The sequence below is a fragment of the Nomascus leucogenys genome, chromosome 6 (genome assembly GCF_006542625.1).
Source record: "Nomascus leucogenys isolate Asia chromosome 6, Asia_NLE_v1, whole genome shotgun sequence".
Classification (NCBI taxonomy): Eukaryota; Metazoa; Chordata; class Mammalia; order Primates; family Hylobatidae; genus Nomascus; species Nomascus leucogenys.
In genome coordinates, this window is record NC_044386.1 from 116174685 (window position 1) to 116195047 (window position 20363).

The window sequence follows — 20363 nt, forward strand, 5'->3', positions numbered from 1 at the left end:
TCAATGCCCCTTTATCACTCTATTTGCTTTAGAATGCTCCTGTGATTTCCACCCCAAAGAGCTTGTCAAGTACAGATGTTTAGTCCAAATTTCTCATTTAACATACCGAAAATATTTATTGAGTGTCTACTACGTGCAAAACACTCAGCACTAGGAAATGAAAGCTAAAGGAACGCCACAATCTTCTGGTATCAGCTAAATCAATGATCAAGAACTGTGGTCAGTTGTATAAAGAAGTAGCAGAGGTTGCTATGAAAGGAACATTTTATTGTACTCAGGAGTCGGGGTGGGACTACTAAGAAGGTAATATTTTATTTGAGATTGCATTTTCTGCTTGATAGATTCATCATTTTTGCTTTCATATTGTTTCACGTTTGAAACTAAGTAGGAAATTGCTTGATGAAAAAAAAACTTTTCTTTCTTGGTAAAGGGAAAGTTCTGAGGAGTAAAATATCAAGATGAAGAAAGAAACTGCAGATAGTCCCCATTTCTGCAGGGTCACATGCATATGTAGGAGGGAGATGGGAGGGGGGCTATAAAGGAGAAATGGCAACGATATGAGCTCTGTTCTGAAACTAAGGTGGGGCTTTTGGGTAGTCTGGGGAGTATAATGACATGATCATATTTACAGTTTAGGAAGTTTATTTTGGCAGAGTGTGGGGGATCATTTCAAGGGCCATACTGGAGGAAATGAGACAAGTTGGGAGGCTGACCTAGTCATCCAGGTGAGAAATGATGCAAACCTGAGCCAAGAAACTGGCAGAATGAATAGAAAAGGTGATGGATATGCGACTTTTAGGAAAGATAATCTGTAAGACTTGGTGACTGATTAAGTAAGAGGGAGGAATATAGACTAATGCCTGGATGTCCCACTTAGGTGATAGTAATGATAATCCTCAAGCTAAAGCAAACACCTCTGTCCTTCCTTCTCCCATTAAAACACCACAGTTTCAGTCTCCATTCATCCTCTTCCACATACTATGGGATCCTGGGAGTGAAGGGTAATTTGTGATTGCTCCTAACCCGTGGGTAACCCATTCCCCAGGAAGCCATAATTTAGGACGGGTCCTATCAAAATTTAACATTGTTTTGCCATCATGACTTTGCAAAGTAATGCATGCATGAATATGCCAATACTGATTTTCATTTTTCTTTTATTTTCTCCCCAGAATATGTTTCAAAAATGCTCTGCGTCTTTAAGAAGAAGTGCAATACCGTCCCCGACGTGTAGATATCTGTCCTACTATGCTTAATAGATGTATTGAAGCTGCTCATTGTGTGGGTTTGTCTTTTTTTTTTCTTTTCTTTTGTGGTGAGTGGTTGGGAGAAGTTAGTATATATCACATGGATTTCACTGCTATTCAATAAAAAATCTCCTATTGAATGCACCAATTCTCTCCAGAAGTGGCTACCCCTAACAGATGTCAATAGTCTGGGCATGTGTTAGGCCCAGAGGGGTGGTGAAGATAATGAGGGGCAGAGGAGGGACAGAAGGAACCAGAGATCAGCTATGCACAAGAAAGAGACAAGTAGATAAATTGAGTTTTACTGTCTCCTTGCTTTTCATATTTTCCGTTGCAATAAAAAAAAATAAAAATGAATTATTCCACCAGCCAGAAAGATGCAATTACATTCATAGAAACATACTCTGAATGTTAAGAAATGACAAATGGGGGCCACTGGTCACCCTACCCTCCTTGCAGAGAGAGAGAATCAACGGTTTCTACCTAGCCTTGGTAAAAAGCAGCAAGCTTTCATTTTTTACCAACTATGAAAGATGTGGTGCATAATGACCCAATCAAAGTGCATTCTTGGTGTGGATGTTCGCTTTGATTGTGTTTATTCATTGCGGTGGTGAATACCATCAGCCTCTCCACCCAGTGCAGGCCAAAGAGTGGAGAAGCTGCTGCCCCTGAAGATATCTGTAGACCCAGAATGATGGAAAAAAAGAGAAATTTAAGGTATTGAAGTCGGAACTACAAAGAAATATGAAAGAATAGACAGGCATTAGAAAACTCACTGCAGGGGGTTGAAAGCAAGAAAGAGGGAAACAAACATCTATTACAACAAAATAATAAAGTCTTTTTGAAACTTTAAGGGAAAAATCATCTTGTTTTGTGAAAAGATGGCGCGACATGTTCATTGATCTTTTTAAGAGACAACAAAAAATTGGCCGTCGACTGAATAAAAGAAAATGAAGTTCCATTAATACAATCTGCTGAAAGACAACTCAGATAAATTGATCAATGCAGTACAAATCATTTCTAACCTTTCCCCCTATTTGGAGAGGATGTTTTTTCAAGAGTGTAAACAACACACATCATCAACTTCAAGTGCTTTTTAGATGGCTTATCCAGCAATAATGGAAATGGAGAATTTCTGGAACTAAGTATGTAATGCTTTCTATAATTATAGGTCTGAAGAATATCAATACATTTGGAGAGATTTGGCCATTTTTAAAAAAAATTTTGGTAACTTCCATGTTGACCTTTCTCCTTCAATTTTATCTTTAGACTTCTTTATAGAAAATATTTATGTATAAGCCATAGTGGCTCTATTATTGAATCTAGGATCCACCATTAAAGACCACCTACTTGAAAAGGTAAACACATTTTTATATATATCTGTACAAATTCTTTTGAAAGAAACTGTCTTTCTTCTGAACATGGTTTCTTCTCAATTCAAAGGAAGAACAACAACAAAAAAAAGGAAATATTTTTATTTGTTTCTTCTACGTCCCTTCCACCAAGTAAAAGATAACCTACCCACAGCCTGAAGTTTAAAACCTATCCAAAATTTATACAGTAGAATTTCTAAGAAAAGTTTTTGGTTCCTTATAGTCAAATTGTTTGTTTTATTTTAATATGTGACAGTGATTATATATAGCTTATTGTAAACTAAAAAATTAGGTGGCTCAATGATTATATGGCAATCTATTTGGTACAAAATATTTTAAATGAGTGACTATTTCTTTAAGGAAAGGGGTTTTCTAAAAAGGGTTCACAAAACATGGACTAATATTAAAACAATATTTACAAAGTTCTAACTCATTTTTATTCTGTATATATTGATATGTCTTCAGGTAAGCAGGTATTTAAAGCATGACTTTCCATATTTCTAAACCAAAATAATGATGTTGAGATTGTCTCTGGATGTTAGGCTTTGTATAGGCCATAAAACCTGTGAAACGCAATTTTAAGTACTGTGTTTTCTAAATATGTTTTTGGTTATATAGGAAAGATTCATTCCAATTTATATTAAATATATAGGAATTTCTTCCCAGAGAGGCATTTGCTCAACATGAAACCCCAGAGAATTATCCAATAGATAAACATATCCATGAACACACACACACACAGGGAAGGGGCAAAGAAGACAGGGTCTTGACATCTCGGCAGATGATACCGACGGAAATCTTGCTCTTTAGGCCCTAGTAAGTTTCTCTTCAGGGCACTTCTTTCAATACCTAGAGGGGAAGAGGCACACTTTGCAGATCCTTTGGTGAATTCAGCATTCTCAATCTCTCAAGCAAGAATTACTCTTGAGATCAAATTGCATTTTTCCAGGGAGAAGGTGCATCTTTGGCATTAAAGCTGCAGTTATCTATGATTAGGGAGTGAAGCAGGGGTGGATCTATTCCGTTAGTGATTTTCTAACGCACATTTTAACAACTTGCTAAATGCTTACAGCACATTTTTTCTTTCTTTTTTTATTTTTTTTGCTGAGGTTGTACAAGAAAATAGAGACACAGAGATGTAAAGAGTCATAGGGAAATCAGAGAAAAACATGACTTATAAAAAACCTCTTAAAATTATGAGAGATAGATCCCAGGGAATTACAAATAGTCTACTCCTTCAAAGAAAGCCATTTTCTCAGCCTGGTAGGTCTTCTGAAGAAGACTGTTGTCCGAGATAAGAAAGTCTGGGCATTGTCTCAATTCATATTTTTATGTTTAAATGCCATGGCTGGAAAGCTTCAAGACTTGCATTCCACATGCTCCAGCATGCTGAAACCCTGGGTGAATTTTCTCTTTCCTCTGCAGAGGTGTTTTATACCTAGGAAAGACCTGAGAATTCTTTCATCCCACTTGATCCAGGAAGGTGGAAATGACAACTCATTGTAATCTTGCCTGTACTAATGAGAGTATTATGCTAAACACATTTGAGGCTTTCAGTAAGTGAATCTGAATGAAACAGTGTGGTAGGAATAATATTCAGTTTAAGGAATTTCTAGATTTCCCTTTTTTCCCTGCAGACTGTGAAATGAAATTCTTTCCTGGCCAGCATCTGGACCCTGGTTAGCAGATCACAGTTCTTGCTCTGTGTGTCACAGCCTTCCTCTCATTCTCCGTCCACCTTAAGTTTTGGCATCATGACAGCATCCTAAAGGCATTCCCATATAGACAAAATTCAACATATTGTAACATGGGCTCATCCGGTTACCTGCCTAAGAAGCACACACGCACTCCTACTTGATACTGTTTTTAAACTTTGTTATAAAATCTAATAAAACACTTCAGCCACAAATAGACGCATGAGGATTTTTGACAGTTTATTCCATTTCCTTTCATTTACTTATTTTGTTTGGAAGGGCTAACTTACCAAATTTATGTATCCGTCACATCTCAGGTGAATTTGTACTGGTTATGAGAAAAATGTGAGTTAGAAACATGACTCTGGAAGATTCAAATTCGATGATGATGTATTTTATAAAGCTGAGGAGGATTTAAATAAAGAGTAACCTAAACGCAGAAGGTTCTTCAGGAAAAATGAAGAGAAAGGAAAGAAAGAAAAAAGAAAGAAAGAAAGAAAGAAAGAAAGAAAGAAAGAAAGAAAGAAAGAAAGAAAGAAAGAAGAAAGAAAGAAAGAGAAAGAAGATAAGAAAGAAAGAAGAAAGAAAGAAGAAAGAAAGAAAGAAAGAAAGAAAGAAAGAAAGAAAGAAAGAAAAGAAAGAGAAAATTCACTCTGCCAAAGTGTATCACAAATCACTCTGATGAGGAATTCTCCAACATGATGATAGAATAAAAATCCTGCCACTCTACTTCCACATGGTCATTAAATCTGAAGTTTTTACCAAACTCTGAGATTCTTCTAAAAGGGTAAGGGCTGTGTTTTTTAAAACATTGTATTTTCAAGCATCTGGGAAATGGAATACAATTTATTCTATAATTTTTTTAATTCGAGTTAGGCCCTAACATAAAAATTATATAAATTGACCTGGGAACTAAACTTCCAAAATCATATGCAAATATTTTACACTTAGAATAGCTATGTTCTGCCTAAAATTGATTTTGTTATTTTACATGATGCAAAGCCAGAGGTGTGTGTGTGTGTGTGTGTGTGTGTGTGTGTGTGTGTGTGTGATACCAACCACTCCAACAGTAAGCTCATATGATACTTCAAGTCTCTATAAATCAATATCAACTAGGACCCAATTTAAAAGTATTCAAAATGTTTCCATGTTCTTCTCTGCCCAGTCTATTGTTACCTAAGTAAATAATCATGTGTTTATTTAGGAAAGGAATGGGAAAGTTTGCATAGACACATACTGTTGCAGAGTCTTAATTCCTGGGGGACCTAGGCATTACTTAAGCCGGTAGGTAAGTCTGGAACCCAAAACGTGCAGAAACTGGCTAAGATATTGTGACTTATTGAAGCGGCTGCCTTTATCTGCAAATTATGCTTCCTTAGTTTATTTTGATTTTACAGATTGAGAAGGATCCTCCTTTGCTATCCAAGCGTTTTGGCCCTATGGAAACTAAGTTTTGTCACCTATAGCTCTCTACAGGTCAAGACCATTGGTTTCCACTTGACCTTACTGATAATTATAATAATTACATTCAACTGGCTTCTTTGTTAGACAATTCTTTCATTGCTATAGATAAATACCAGCGACTGGGTAATTTATAATGAAAAAAGGCTTAATTGGCTCATGATGCTGCAGGCTGTACAGGAAGAATGGTGCTGGCATCTGCTTCTGGTGAGGGTCTCAGGAAACTTACAATTATGACAGAAGGTGAAGGGAAGCCAGCACATCACATGGGGAGAGGAAGCAACAAGGGAAAGGGGGAGGTGCCACACACTTTTAAGCAACCAGATCTTGCAAGAACTCACTATTGTACCAAGACATGAGGGATCTGCCTACATGATCCAAACACTTCTCATCAGGTTCCATCTCCAACACTGGCGATTACATTTCAACATGAGATCTGGGTGGGACAAACACCAAAGTTTATCAGCTTCTGATGATTGCGCAATGCCACCTGCTTTCTTTTCTTTTGTCGTTTCTTTGTGTCCACTGCTATCACTGATTCTTGTTCTCTATTGAACTTTCTTATCAACAGTTTCTAGCCTACAGATGGGAGACACCTTTGAGCTTCTTAGTGATACTAGTGCCCCTTATGCTAGTTTACTCCTAAATGATTTTTAAAAATAATCAAGCCCTTTTATGGAAGAAAGTCATTTGATGGGTTTTCCTACTTTTCATTGTATATCTCCTCCAGCAGGCTCATTTCTCTGACTTTAAAATCCCTGTTTTCCAGCACCTGCCATAGTAATTCTGGTATGTCAACTTTGCTTAATTTAAGTCATCAATTTCTCTCTGCCTTTAGGGGCCATGCTAGCAGCATGTTTGCACCATTTCACTTGCTTCTTTCAATGGTGTTGAATACTGTATTTGGGGAGAGTACTCCCAAATTGATAACTTTCTCTTATTCCATCTTATCTTACACCCTCATGGACCTCAAATTCTAGTTTCATACATACTCTCCCAATTTCTGCAATATATTTTGGCTAAGCCTGCAGCTCCTTACAAAAACAGAAATATGGTGCTTTTCTCTTTTTGCACTGATACAGAGGTTGATACATGCTATTCTGCATAGAAGAGGCCTCTTCATTATCTTCTTGCTAAGGGAAACACTACCACGTAATTGAGAAGACTGTGCTCCTTCTGTAGGTTCAGAGAATTTAGGAGAATATGGGTATTTTGGTACATTAATCCAGATATCTTATTTCACCTACGTTATCTTGTTAGCATACAATTGTTCATACTATTCCATTATAATAATTAACAGCACATAATACATCTAATTTATTGATTATTTTATTTTATTTTTGAAAATGGAGTCTCACTATGCTGCTCAGGCTGGACTCCAATTCCTGGGAGTTCAGGAGTTTAACTGAAGCAATTCCCTGGGAGAACTCCTGGGAGTTCGAGAATTCATTGAGCAACTCCTGCCTCAGCCTCCCAGGTGGGTTGGAATATAGGCATGTGCCACTGCACCCAGCCCTTATAAGCACTTTTATTTTTGCAAGATTGGCAGCAATGTCCATTCTCATGTGTATGACTTTCATAATTCGACTCTTCTTTGTTTTTTTTCAGTTAGACTACTTAAGGTTTTGTCAATTTTGTTGATCTTTTGAAGGAATTAATATTTGCTTACATTGATTTTCTTTTATTCTATTCTTTATTTTATATTTTTTCTCTGTTTAGTATTTCCTTTGTTGTGTTTGCTACATATTTAGCTTATTCTTCATCTCCTATTTTCTTTATATGAAAATTAAGTTATTTATTTGAGATCTTTCTACTTTTTTATTATAGCATTTACAGCTATAAATTTCTCTATTAACAGAGGTTTAGCTGCATACTGTATGTTTTGGTATGTGTTGCTTTCAGTCCCATTCATATTGAAGTATTTATATAAATTTTTTATGATGTTTTTTCTCTGTCTTGCTAGTTTATTTTGCAGCGTGTTCTTTAATTTTCATATATTTGTGAATTTTCCAAGTATTCTTTTGTTATTTATTTCTACTTTCATTCTGTTGTGGACTAAGGACATACTTTTGTATTAATTTTAAATTTTAAAAAATGTTGAGGCTTATTTTATGGCCTAACATACAGTTGACCCTGGAGAATGCTTCATTTGCACTTGAGAAGAATGTGTATATTACTCTTGTTGGGTGCAGTGTTGTACAGTTTTCTGCGAGGTTTTGTTGATTTATAGTGTTGTTCAAGCTTTCTATTTCTTTGTTGATTTTTTATTTAGTTGTTCAATTCATTGTTGAATGTGTAGTATTGAAGTCTCCACATACTATATTATATGTTTAGTTGATTATTTTATTAGGTGAGTATATGTTTATACTTGTTACATATTTCCGATGGATTGGCCCTTTTATTATTAAAAGATGTTCCTCTTAATCTCTAGTAACATTTTATGTTTCAATGTTTCTCCTTTATAATATTAGCATAACCATATCAGTTCTTTTGTGGTTATAGTCTGCAAGTTGTTTCAGGTTGTTTACATCTTACAATCTAAAATACGTCTCTTGTAGCTCAAATCTAACAATCTTTTCCTTTTGATTGGAGTATTTAATCTATTTACATTTAATATTATTGACATGATTGTATGTACTTCTGTCATTTTGCTTTTTGTTTTCTATATGCCTCATGTCTTTTTCCACATTGATTACTTGTTTTGGTCTTCTCATATTAAATGAATATTTTCTAATGGAATATTTAAATATTTTAATAATATTAATTATATTTTTAGGTATTTCCTTAGTGGTTTCCTGAAGGACTATGATATTCCCTCAACTTATCAGAATCTACATTAGATTTACAGTCACTTAGTTCCAGTGAAATATCAAAATTTACTTCTATATAGCTCAATTCCCACCCTGAGTTGTTGCGCTATTATTGTTGAATAAATTATACCTTTATATGCTACAAGCCCCAAAATAGACTGATAAAATCATTGCTTTATAATACTTTAAGTTTTTTAAGGAAGCTAAGAGAAGAAAGGAGATAAATTATATATTATAGACTTTGCTATATTAATCTCCTTATTTGCCCTTTCCAGTTCTCTTTATTTCTTCATAGGTATTTGAGATGTGGTATCATTTTCTCATTCCTATATAGCTTTATTTCTACCTACTTCCTCTATGCTCTTATTTTCAAATATATTACATTTCTACATATTATAGGCTCAATGATATAATTATTTACATATTTTAACAATTGCTTTTTAAAATGGTTAAGAGAAGAAAAAAACAAATAGGCAATTCTCTCATTTTTGGTAGTTGCCTACCTAATTGCCTTTTGTAGTGTTTTTTTTTTCTCTCTGGATTTGATTACTGACTGGTTTAACTTGCTTTCAGTTTGATTAATTTCCTTTGGTATTTTTGAAAAGCAGTTCTTATAGAAACAATTATCTGGGGTTTTATTTAGCTCACAAGGTATTCATTGCACCTTCTTACTTTTTTTCTTTTTGGTTTTTTTTTGTTTGTTTGTTTTTTTGAGAGGAGGTCTCGCTCTGTCACCCAGGCTGGAGTGCAGTCGTGCCATCTTGGCTCACTGCAACAGCTGCCTCCTGGATTCAAGCAATTCTCCTGCCTCAACCTCCCGAGTAGCTGGGATTACAGGCATGTGCCACCACGCCTGGCTAATTTTTCTATTTTTAGTAGAGATGGGGGTTTCTCAATGTTGTCCTGGCTGGTTTCGAACTCCTGACTTCAGGTGATCTGCCAGCCTGGGCCTCCCAAAGTGCTAGGATTACAGGTATGAGCCACTGCGCCTGGCCTGAAACTTCATTTTTAAAAAGTAATTTCAGGCCGGGCGCGGTGGCTCACGCTTGTAATCCCAGCACTTTGGGAGGCCGAAGCGGGCGGATCACGAGGTCAGGAGATCGAGACCACGGTGAAACCCCGTCTCTACTAAAAATACAAAAAAAAATTAGCCAGGCGTGGTGGCGGGCGCCTGTAGTCCCAGCTACTCGGAGAGGCTGAGGCAGGAGAATAGCGTGAACCCGGGAGGTGGAGCTTGCAGTGAGCCGAGATTGCACCACTGCACTCCAGCCTGGGCGACAGAGCGAGACTCCGTCTCAAAAATAAATAAATAAATAAATAATAATAATAATAATTTCAATGTATGTATATTTGGCTGACAGTTATTTTTACTTTTAGCCCTTTAAGTATGTCACCCCACTGCTTTCTGACCTCCATTGTTTCTGTTGCAAAGTCAGCTATTAATTTTAGTGGAATCTCCTGGTACTTGAGTACTTTTCCTCTTACCAATTTCAAAATATTATGTTTATCTCTGGGTTTTAACGTGTTGACTATGCTGTGTCTGGGTGTTGATATATCTCTGCATTTATCCTCCTAGTTCATTAATTGACCTTGGATGTTTAGATAATGTCTTCATCAAATTTTGGAAGTTTTCATCCATTATTTCTTTGAATATTTATTTGTCCTTTTCTCTCTTGCCTATACTTCTGGTAACTCCATTATATGTATGTTAATGTATTTATTGTTATCCCACATTTTTCTGAGGTTGCCTGCATGTTTCTATTATTTTTTCTCTACTCTTCAGATTGCATGATCTCTGTTGGATCTATCTTCAAATCTACACATTCTTTCTTCTGCTTCCTTGTATCTACTGTTGAACCCTGCTAGTAAACTTTTGGTTTTTTTTTACTTCTAATATAGAATTTCCATTTGATTCCTTTCAATATTTTTCTATCTGTATTGATATATAATACATTTGATAAGACATTGTCATCCTAATAATCCATTAATTATTGAAATATGGTTTTTCTTTAGTCTTTGAACATATCTGTAATAATTGCTTGGAGGTGTTTGTTAATTCACCATCTGGGCCTCTTCCAAAGCAATATTTCCATTGCCCACTTCCTTTCTTCTGTCTAACATTTTCCTATTTCTTTGTAGATGACATTTTTGTTGTTGCTGTTGAAAACTGAAATTTTAAAAATAATATATTCTAGCAAGTCCCTATTCTAATTCCCCTCACCAACACACACTAAGCGTTGTTTTGGCTGTGTATGTGGTTGTTTATTTATTTGTTTAGTAAGTTTGGTGAACTGATTCTATAGTCTATTTCCATTATAGCATTAAATTTCTGCTGTTCCTGCTCAAATTTTAACCCATGTCTGCATCTTGTCACCTCACTAGTTACGTGTTGTTCCTGGTTCATATAAGATACTTATTCATCAAAGGCTGCATTTAACACCTAGTAGCCAGACAGATTTTTACCTATTTCATTGGATGGGTGTATGTGGTTTGGAGGCTGATATCAGAGTTTAGGAAACTTATGTTTTGATGGAGGATCTTACTCCACCATCCTAAAACTAGCAATTACTAATAATGTTTTTCAGTATATTGTCAGTCTCCAAAGCTATTTTCAGGTGATAACCTGTCTTCATTTGAAGGCATACATACTGAATCCTTGCCTTATGCACTTTTTTCCATTTTATCTAATTTATTGAACATGTTGCAGAAGAACTCCAGGAAAATTGTTTCAGCCATGGCCATTGCTAATTTCTAAAAGGACCAAAACCAGTACTTCATTGAATTGGTCATTAATGCTTGAACTTCATATGTCAAGAGAAACGACCTTTTACTTAAGTACTAGTGCATAAGTACCCTGAGCTGACTTGGGTGAAATTCTTGACAATAGGTTTTGGATGGTGGCAAAGCTGTCAATCAAATCAGTTGTTTGGGGAAGTTAAAATGATGGGTAAAGGAAAAAAAGACATATAATTTGAGCTTAGTTTGTAATCTGAAAGGTGCCAAGCCATTTTCTCACTTCTTCATGATGCCTGCAGTACACTTGATTCTTTAAAACAGTGAAACCCAAAGTAACTACGAGATAACATTTCTTGCTAAATTACATCTTTGTGTATCTTTGCAATAAACACCTATTACCAAAGGCAATCTGTGTGTGTCTTTTCCATGGAACCTTAAAGAGCCTGGCAATATATCTTGCATTTCCTACAGAGAATTATCCCCAAACATCCGTGTTAGTTTGTACAAGATGAAGTTTCCATTCTAACTACAAATGAGTTTGCATTGTTCAGGTTGTATAGCTAACTTATGGTTCTCTGACTCTCTTTTTTGAGAGGTTTTTTGTTTAATTTAATAGAAAATCCAATTATTATGTAAATATAAACGTAGCATAATTGCCACAAACAAGTAGGCGGAACAATGAACTGATGGAGTTTCTGGAGTTTAAGGAACCTGTGATTTATGACTGACTCTCAGGTATGATTGATACGGACAGTTCAGAGAAATGTTCTTAACAATTTCCCCCCAACACAATGTTAATGTTTTCACTTTTAGATCATCTAATATGATGCATATCAGTGAAGAAAAGTTGCTTTGGGAAGGAATGTATCACAAATTCATTTTTCTTCTTTTTCAGACTTATTAAAGACAAGAAGCTATAAACGTCATTATTTAAAATGCCTCCCTTTAAAATGTTTCCAGCAGATGTTTATGTAGAAAAAATGCTGGATCTCTCTTGGCAAGACACAGAAGTGACATTTCTTGAGGGTTCTGGTTGAAAAATTTGTCTTTGGCTTCATGTCTTTAAACATCTGCAAAAACGAAATAATCTTTATTATAACTTGGAGAAAAGCAAAGTACATAGGCCCCTAATCTTTGAAACACTCTTCAAGGGAGTGACAAAGAAAAATATTCCAAAGTTCTTCTTCTTCAGTAGAATTTCTCTGTGACCTCTGAACTTCAGAGTCACAGTTATGTCATTAAACATTAATAACTTAATTAAATGAGGGAGAAGCTAGCAAACACAAACTGAAAACTCCACTTCCTGCCTGAATTACTGATTTTCTACGTTTTCCCTGTATGCATACTATCATTATAAGAATCCAAGACCAACTGGGAAATTTGAGATGCAATGAGAAAAAAAGGGGTGCTAGACTAAATGAGAGAAACATGTGCTATATTTTCTAATGGGTGCGAGGTTTTGTAAATTTTGAATTGTTTTTTTCATTCCTTCTAAATTCAAATGCTTTCAGCGTCTAAGACCTCAACGGAGTTAAACTGGGCACCATCTGAAAAAGAACTGAATACAACGCTCAAGTCTCAGAATGACTTGTTCTTTCTTACACAGTAACATTTTAAACAACTAATTCCAACTATCAAGAAGGTCTTTTTAATTTTTTTTTTCCATTCAGGTGTTATACTCATTTGCAAAGCTACCATCCTGCCCTATACTCTTCCTCCTTTATTTTTACCACCACGATTTTCTCTAGAACGGGTTTTATGGATTGAAACCCAACTGGTGTAACATTTCTCAGCTGTACTGTTTGCTCCAAGGACTTTAAGCTGCTTTTTAGGTATGTTCGAGATCCAAGGTTTCTTTATGAACATGATGTCCTGCTATTCTCTTAAAGTAAAGGTTGCATCAGTTGCAGGGACCTAGAAGTAAGAGTGAAAAGTCTGCTAGAACTCACAAATTGATGGTACAAATTTTAGTTTGTATATTTCTTTACTATCCTACTTAATTCTATTTGGGGAATTGGGAGGGAAATAGAGAATATAAATGATTCTTATTAAAATATGTGCCATAATTAAATTTCTAATTTTTGATTCATTATTTCAGCAACTAATATTAGTAATAGAGTTTTCAGTGGTTTGTTTAGAAATACATGTGTGTATATTTTCATATAAAGCTAATGAAAAAGATTGCATTAAATTTTTAAAAAAAAGAAAATATAAAAGTAAAATTTTCTTCTTATTAACCAGAGATAATTACTATTAATTATATAGCATACTTCCTTGTAGCTTTTTCATTGCATATATATAATAAATGCCAAATCGGGATCATGCTACTTTTTTAACTTAAAATTATGTTGAGTAACATTTCTGTGTCAGAAAATATTCCTTAAAACTTTCATTTATTTGTTGCATAAAACCCATTATATGTTTATACATGTAAATTGCTAATATTTTTTGCTCTTATAAGGATAACACTATATAATACACACCCTGCATATAAAGTTTGTAAGCATGCTGCTTATTTCAGGAAGGTAAATTTATAAAAATAGAATTACTAAATCAAAATGCATGTATATTCTTGGCTCTTGACCTTTTGACAATAGTTTTAAAAATTGCTTTGAAGATATTTTTGATAATTTACACTTCCACCTATAGATAAGACAACCATATCTGGACAAGTATTATTAAACAATTTTATGTATCATTTTGTTAGGAAATAAAAAAGTTATTGCACTCTTTTTTTAACCTGTCTCCTCTTTAATCTACTGTTCAGTTGAAAATATATTCATTAAGCAATTTTTTATTGAACACTTACAGCCCTTCATATGCAAAGTTTCTGTAATATCTTTTGGATAATCAGTTAGAATGTTGACAATTTTGTGCACTGGTTTTTAGTAACTAAATATAAATAATATTATTGTTTTTGGTTTATTGTAAATATGGTTCCCATTTTGTCATTTGTATCTTTTTTTCTTAGGGTTATATAAAATAATAAAATTGTATATATTAATATCTATCTGTACTTTTTCCACTTGTTTTATATATTAGCAATTACTTCTCTATCCTGAGACTAAATAACACAATTTCTCTTAAACCTCAGGTTAGTGGAAGAATTACTCCATGTATCACTGCAATACAAATATTTAGCTTACTTTGGAAATAATATTTGATGTTTGTAAGATGAATCTTAGAACAATAGGTCACTTTTCCATGTATTTGAAATGCTTTCACTATTATATTGCAGGTTGAAACACACACACATACGTACACACACAAGCAGACAGAAATACCTCTACTTTAGAATCATAAGCCCTTTTTAAAAATAATTCAAAATATATATTCCCTGATAACTTCTCATTTTAATTATTGTGGTTTTATATTTTAATATATTGTAAAGTAAGTATGCTTCTATTACTGTACTTTTTCAAATGTCTTACTTATTTTCATCTATTTATTCTTCTAGATTAAAATGATTTTACAAGTTTTAGAACACTCTATCAGAAACTGAATTAAACCTATAAACTAATTTGAAATACAGGAACACTAGTATATATGTATATGCATGTGTGTTTATATACATATATATGCATGTGTATTTATATACATATATATCATTTATTAAAGCTTCTTTTGTCTCTGTTTGTAAGGTTCTATGATTTAATCGTGTTTACATATATTTCAGCTTAGGTTCGCTCTAAGTATCTTATGTGTTTCAGACTCCTGTGGAATCTTACATTTTTTTTCTAATTCTTTGGATTTGTATTGAGAACTTATACAAAATATATTGATTTTTCTGTACTTACCAATTATCCTGTTGCTTTACAAAATGCTGTTAGCTCTTAGTGTTTCAGTTATGTCCAAAGAATCGTTAGGTACATTATCAAATTATTTTCATGACGGCGCGTTTTTTGTCTCTATCTACTATACCTTATAAACGTTTCTACTTAATATATTAGCATATTGACTAGAAGTTATGAAAACATTCAGTAATTAACATGTAGTATGTATTATAGTTATGTTTCTGACTGATGGAAATTTTTAAAAATTTCATCCATTTAGCATGTTACATTGGTTGATATTTCTATGCATTTATGTTAAGAAGGTTAAGTTTTTCTTAATGTAGTAAGTTTTGAATAGGAGTTTCATTTATCTGTGTATAGCTTTTTGCTTTCTTTTGTTTCACTTATTTGTTATTATAAGTTGGTGATAAAGTCTATGGATTTTGGCTTCTGTTGAGGTTCTCATAGCTTTTGTTTGGTCTTTAGGTATGTATGTGTTTACCCATATGAAGCCTCTTAAATATTCCTGGGATTGGCTGGGCGCGGTGGCTCACGCTTGTAATCCCAGCACTGTGGGAGGCCGAGGCGGGTGGATCACGAGGTCAGGAGATCGAGACCACGGAGTAAACCCCGTCTCTACTAAAAAAAATACAAAAAAAATTAGCCGGGCGTGGTGGCGGGCGCCTGTAGTCCCAGCTACTCGGAGAGGCTGAGGCAGGAGAATGGCGTGAACCCGGGAGGCAGAGCTTGCAGTGAGCCGAGATTGCGCCACTGCACTCCAGCCTGGGCGACAGAGCGAGACTCTGTCTCAAAAAAAAAAAAAAAAAAAAAAAAAATTCCTGGGATCACCACTGTCTATTTTCAAGGATGATTATTTTAAAATATTATTATTATTGAATGGCTCTGGTGTTTGAAAAATCTATATTAACATCTTGCTCTTTCCTTGTTTGTTTGTAACCTTGAATCATTTATTTAATATTGTTAACATTTAGCTGTCTTCTGTAAAATGGGAATAATAATGACATCTACTAACAGGTGGATGTAAAGATTATCTGAGATAAAGCATTCTTAACCCATTGTCTGTCAGATAACAAGAACACAATAAATAATGTAACAATGGTAGTGGTAATTGTAGGAGAAGTAGTATTTTTCCTAGAATTTTTGTAGTTTACTCTTATAAGATATAATAATTCATAGTTGTCTTTTCATGTCATCCCTCAGGTTTTCAGAACAAGATTGTGCCAGCTTTAGGAAATGGTTTTTGAATTTCTCCATATTTGGTACAGACAACTTAAATGGTATGAAAATTATATATTCCAAGAAAGTCTAAAATAATTCATGGTCCTAGAACCTATATTTTATAAAATTTGAAAATATTTTTAAAATTTGTTTTATGTTCATTGATCTTTTCTGATTGCTCAATACCTTCTTAATCCCTTCTTTACTTAGCTTTTCAATTCCCCAAAGACTCAGTATTACAGTCTTTCTCTCAATTAATTTTACTTATCTATGCTTTAAGTCTTGTCTCTTTGATTGGCTTTATAGGTTAAAAACTTTTATCTGTTGATCAGTGACATATATCTATATTTGGTTTTGATTATATTTTCTTTTTCTTTACTGTCCTCCTATTTTTTGTTTGTCTCCTTAATATTTTTATAATATTTGATATTATTTCTCTTTTTGAAGAATAAAAGCATTTGTTGCTATGCCTTATCCTAGAATATGGCTTTGGTCATATCCCACATAATTGTATTTTCTCAAATCCTTCTAGCGATGCAGCTGGTTTGAGCCTTATCTTCTTGGTGATTTTTGGAAGGTAAATCATTTGGGCTCATGAGAAACAGAGGGGCCAAACCACTATTGAGAAGATTGCTGTTCACCCTTTTGACAACCACACAAGCCACAGATGATACTCTCAGGTAGTTTAGCCTGGAAGGAGAGTATTTGTGGATCACAGATTTAAACATACAGTTAGAATGTTGACTTTCCTCTCTCTTGTCTATGTCCCTTCTTACTCAGGAATTAATTACATATTATAATAGGTCCTTAGGAGTATAGGACAGAATGATACCCGGTTTCTGACCTTAGGGAGCTCCCAGCCTAGTGGAAGAAACATACAAGCAAACCCTTTGGAATGGTCTTTATCCATAGACAGTGTACTAGTTTCCCTTTGCTGCTGTAACAAATTACCACAAATTTAGTGGCTTAAAACAATACAAATTTATCATCTTAGAGTTCTGGATGTCAGAAGTCAAACCTGAGTTTCACAGGTTAAAACCAAGGTGATAGAGGTCTGCGTTCCTTTCTGGAGACTCTAAACCTAATCTGTTACCTTGCCTTTTCCAGATTCTAAAGCCTGCCTCCATTCTTTGGCTGTGGCCCTTTCCTCCATCTTCAAATCTAGCAGTTCTGCGAGAATCTTTCTTACGATGCATTTCTCTGGTTCCAACTCCTCTGCCTCCCCTTTCACCATTTAAGGACCTTCTGATTAAATTGGACTCACCCAGAAAATCCAAGATAATCTTCTCATTTTAACCTCAGCTGATTAGCAACCTTGCTTCCATCTGCTACCTGAATTCCCTTAGCCATGTAATGTAACATATTCACAAGTTCTGGAGAAGACATGTACTCCTTTGGAGTGACAGATGGACTAGCTACTACACACTGGAAGAATCAAATATTCAATATGAGGTTATTGACACAAGGAAGAACACATACAAGAATTTTATGTGAAACGGGTCTAAGAACGAGCACAAGTTAATGTGGTAAAGAGAATATGAAAGAACGTTTCAGTCCCCGGGAACAGTGCGAGCAAAGGAATGAAGTGAAGAGAGGAAATCAAGTCTGGGTTATCTGACTTACTGCTGAGTGACTTTACAGCTTGGAAGTAACACTTCTCTGGTAGCCAGGTTCTCCAGAAGTGTGCTTGTGAGCTCACAGGTTTGTCATTCATTCTGTTTAGGGTCCAATGTTGCATGCCATTCATTCTCTGCTTTCCTCCAGACGGGAAGTTCTCAATTAATGTTACAATGGGATGGGACCCATATATTGGAAATAAAGCTATACAGGGATAGGTTGGAGATTGCATTTATGTACATATTTGGGAGTGTCTGTCAACTCAGTAATGGCTAACGTGTCATACATACACTTGGCAAAGACAGTAATGACAGCAAATAACAAGTACAAAAGAAGCCATTGAGGTGGTCATAAAAGAACACACACAAATGTATGCAGATATTTAGTAAGCGCTCATGACAAAACAGTATATAATTTGTGGAAATATTTTCAAATCTAGGCAACACCTCTATGTTTCACTGTCACTGATGCATGTTAGGCAACTCTCATTTACATGTGAACTCCACAGTGCCCATAATCTTAAACTTGATTTGTAAGATTGTAATACCCATCAATACCCTTACTCTAATCTAAGAAATTCTGGGAATGAAGAGTAAATAGGCAATATAAAGTCTATCTGAATATTTAGAGAAGAAAGAAGTACTTCATTTGTTGCATTAGAAGTAATGCAACAATTAATTAACCCAGGCAATAGGAATTTCTCTTGCCATACTACTTCTACCTCTTCTGGGTGACAAGGACCCACTGTTCTTTTCACGAAATGTATTTGACTTTTATTTCAGGTATAAACATATGTGAAATAAATAACATATTATTTATTTATTATGATGTATAAACATATGTTTATACCTGAAATAAAAGTCAAATGGCTTTGGGAGGCTGAGGTGGGCAGATCACAAGGTCAGGAGTTTGAGACAAGCCTGGCCAATATGGTGAAACCCCATCTCTGCTAAAAATATAAAAATTAGCCAGATGTGGTAACACACGCCTGTAGTCCCAGCTACTCGGGAGGCTGAGTCAGAAGAATCGCTTGAACCTGGGGGGTGGAGGTTGCAGTGAGCCTAGATCCTGCCACTGCACTTCAGCCTGGGCGACGGAGTGAGACTTGGTTTCAAAAAAAAAAAAGTCAAATGGCACTGGGGACATAAGACTGAGCCCTGGGGGACCAACCTTCTTGTTATCTCAGACTGTTCCTGAAGTTTTTCTCCTTATTTTTGTGTGACCACAAATTCTCTTTGTTCATTCAGTCTTAAGTTACCTTCTCCTGGTATCCTCATGATCCCTCACCCATTGGAGTTTGTTCTAACTTCCTATCTATGACCAACTTCAGTGTCAACCATGTGGAGATTTCCTTCTTCACTTCCATTATTCCAGCCAGTTGCATGGGGCCAGAAATAGTCTCTCCTTGGTGTTAGCCAGCAGGACTCTGTCAGGCTCAACTAAGTTCCAAATGTACCACATAAAATAAAAATTTCTGGCATTTCTTTGATCTTCTACCATATTCCCTGTTTTCAGTAATCAACCGTGTTTAACAATTTGCTTAACCACATGATAAATGTAAAAACATTGTTTCCCTGTTAATGTTATGTTACTGCAAATAATAACTCAAAAGGCAGAAATCTGCGGTGTTTAAAATTTCTTTTGTAAAATTTCCATACAGCGATACTTTTAAAACTTCACAAAGAAACCTGGCTCTCCTTTTTGCTTGCTTCAGCCTTCCTTTCTTCTTCCCTCTTGTCCCCATTTTTAAGGGCTCATTGTGCTCCAAGCACTGTGGTCTGATTAAGGATATGTTCAGGTTGATAAGTACAGAATGTTATTGTCAAGGTTCTGTTCTTTGAATTTTTATGACGCAGAACTTAGAGACCAAGAAAGTCAAAGAAGAAAGGGACTGAAGAATGTCAAGGAAATGACCTAGCACTACAAGCCATAAAGTAATGGCCATTTCAAGGGGAAGAATAGAGAGAAAGAGGAATCATGTGGAGAGGAAGAAGGTGGGGAGTTAAGGAGAGAATTTGGTAAGGAATGACTTGAGAAAAGACGTGCTAGAGTAACTCTGGGATCAAAGAAACACGAGCAGCCAGAAAAAGGAGATTTTTTTTTTAAATGTTTCTAAGTACTTCACATTCTGATACCCTGTGAGTAAAATAAGGAGTTTCTTTTTAATTAGGTTGTTCTGTTAAACTTTGTCTTTTGCACATGCCATAGCTCTGAGACTGACTATATAGATTTATGAATGCAGAGAAAATATAACTAAAACAAAACATCTGGCCAGTCTATGACATACTGCCTGTTATATTTTATAATTCTGTTTGAATAAATATATTTAGAACAAATAATATGATTTTATCTTCATTAATTTCTTGAAATAGTTTGAGGATCTAAACTTTTAGTATTTTTAATACTTACAAATTTT

At 35.0% G+C, this 20363-nt stretch overlaps 1 long non-coding RNA gene across 1 annotated transcript; it reads right to left on the reverse strand.

Annotated features, from left to right (window-relative positions):
- Window positions 1-12014: 12014 nt before the first annotated feature.
- LOC105739911 lies at window positions 12015-19755 on the reverse strand. Its single transcript, XR_001115893.2, has 4 exons — window positions 19118-19755; window positions 17954-18151; window positions 13049-13232; window positions 12015-12388 (listed from the first exon to the last, which is right to left on the reverse strand). It is a non-coding gene; the product is annotated as an uncharacterized LOC105739911 (long non-coding RNA).
- Window positions 19756-20363: the final 608 nt, after the last annotated feature.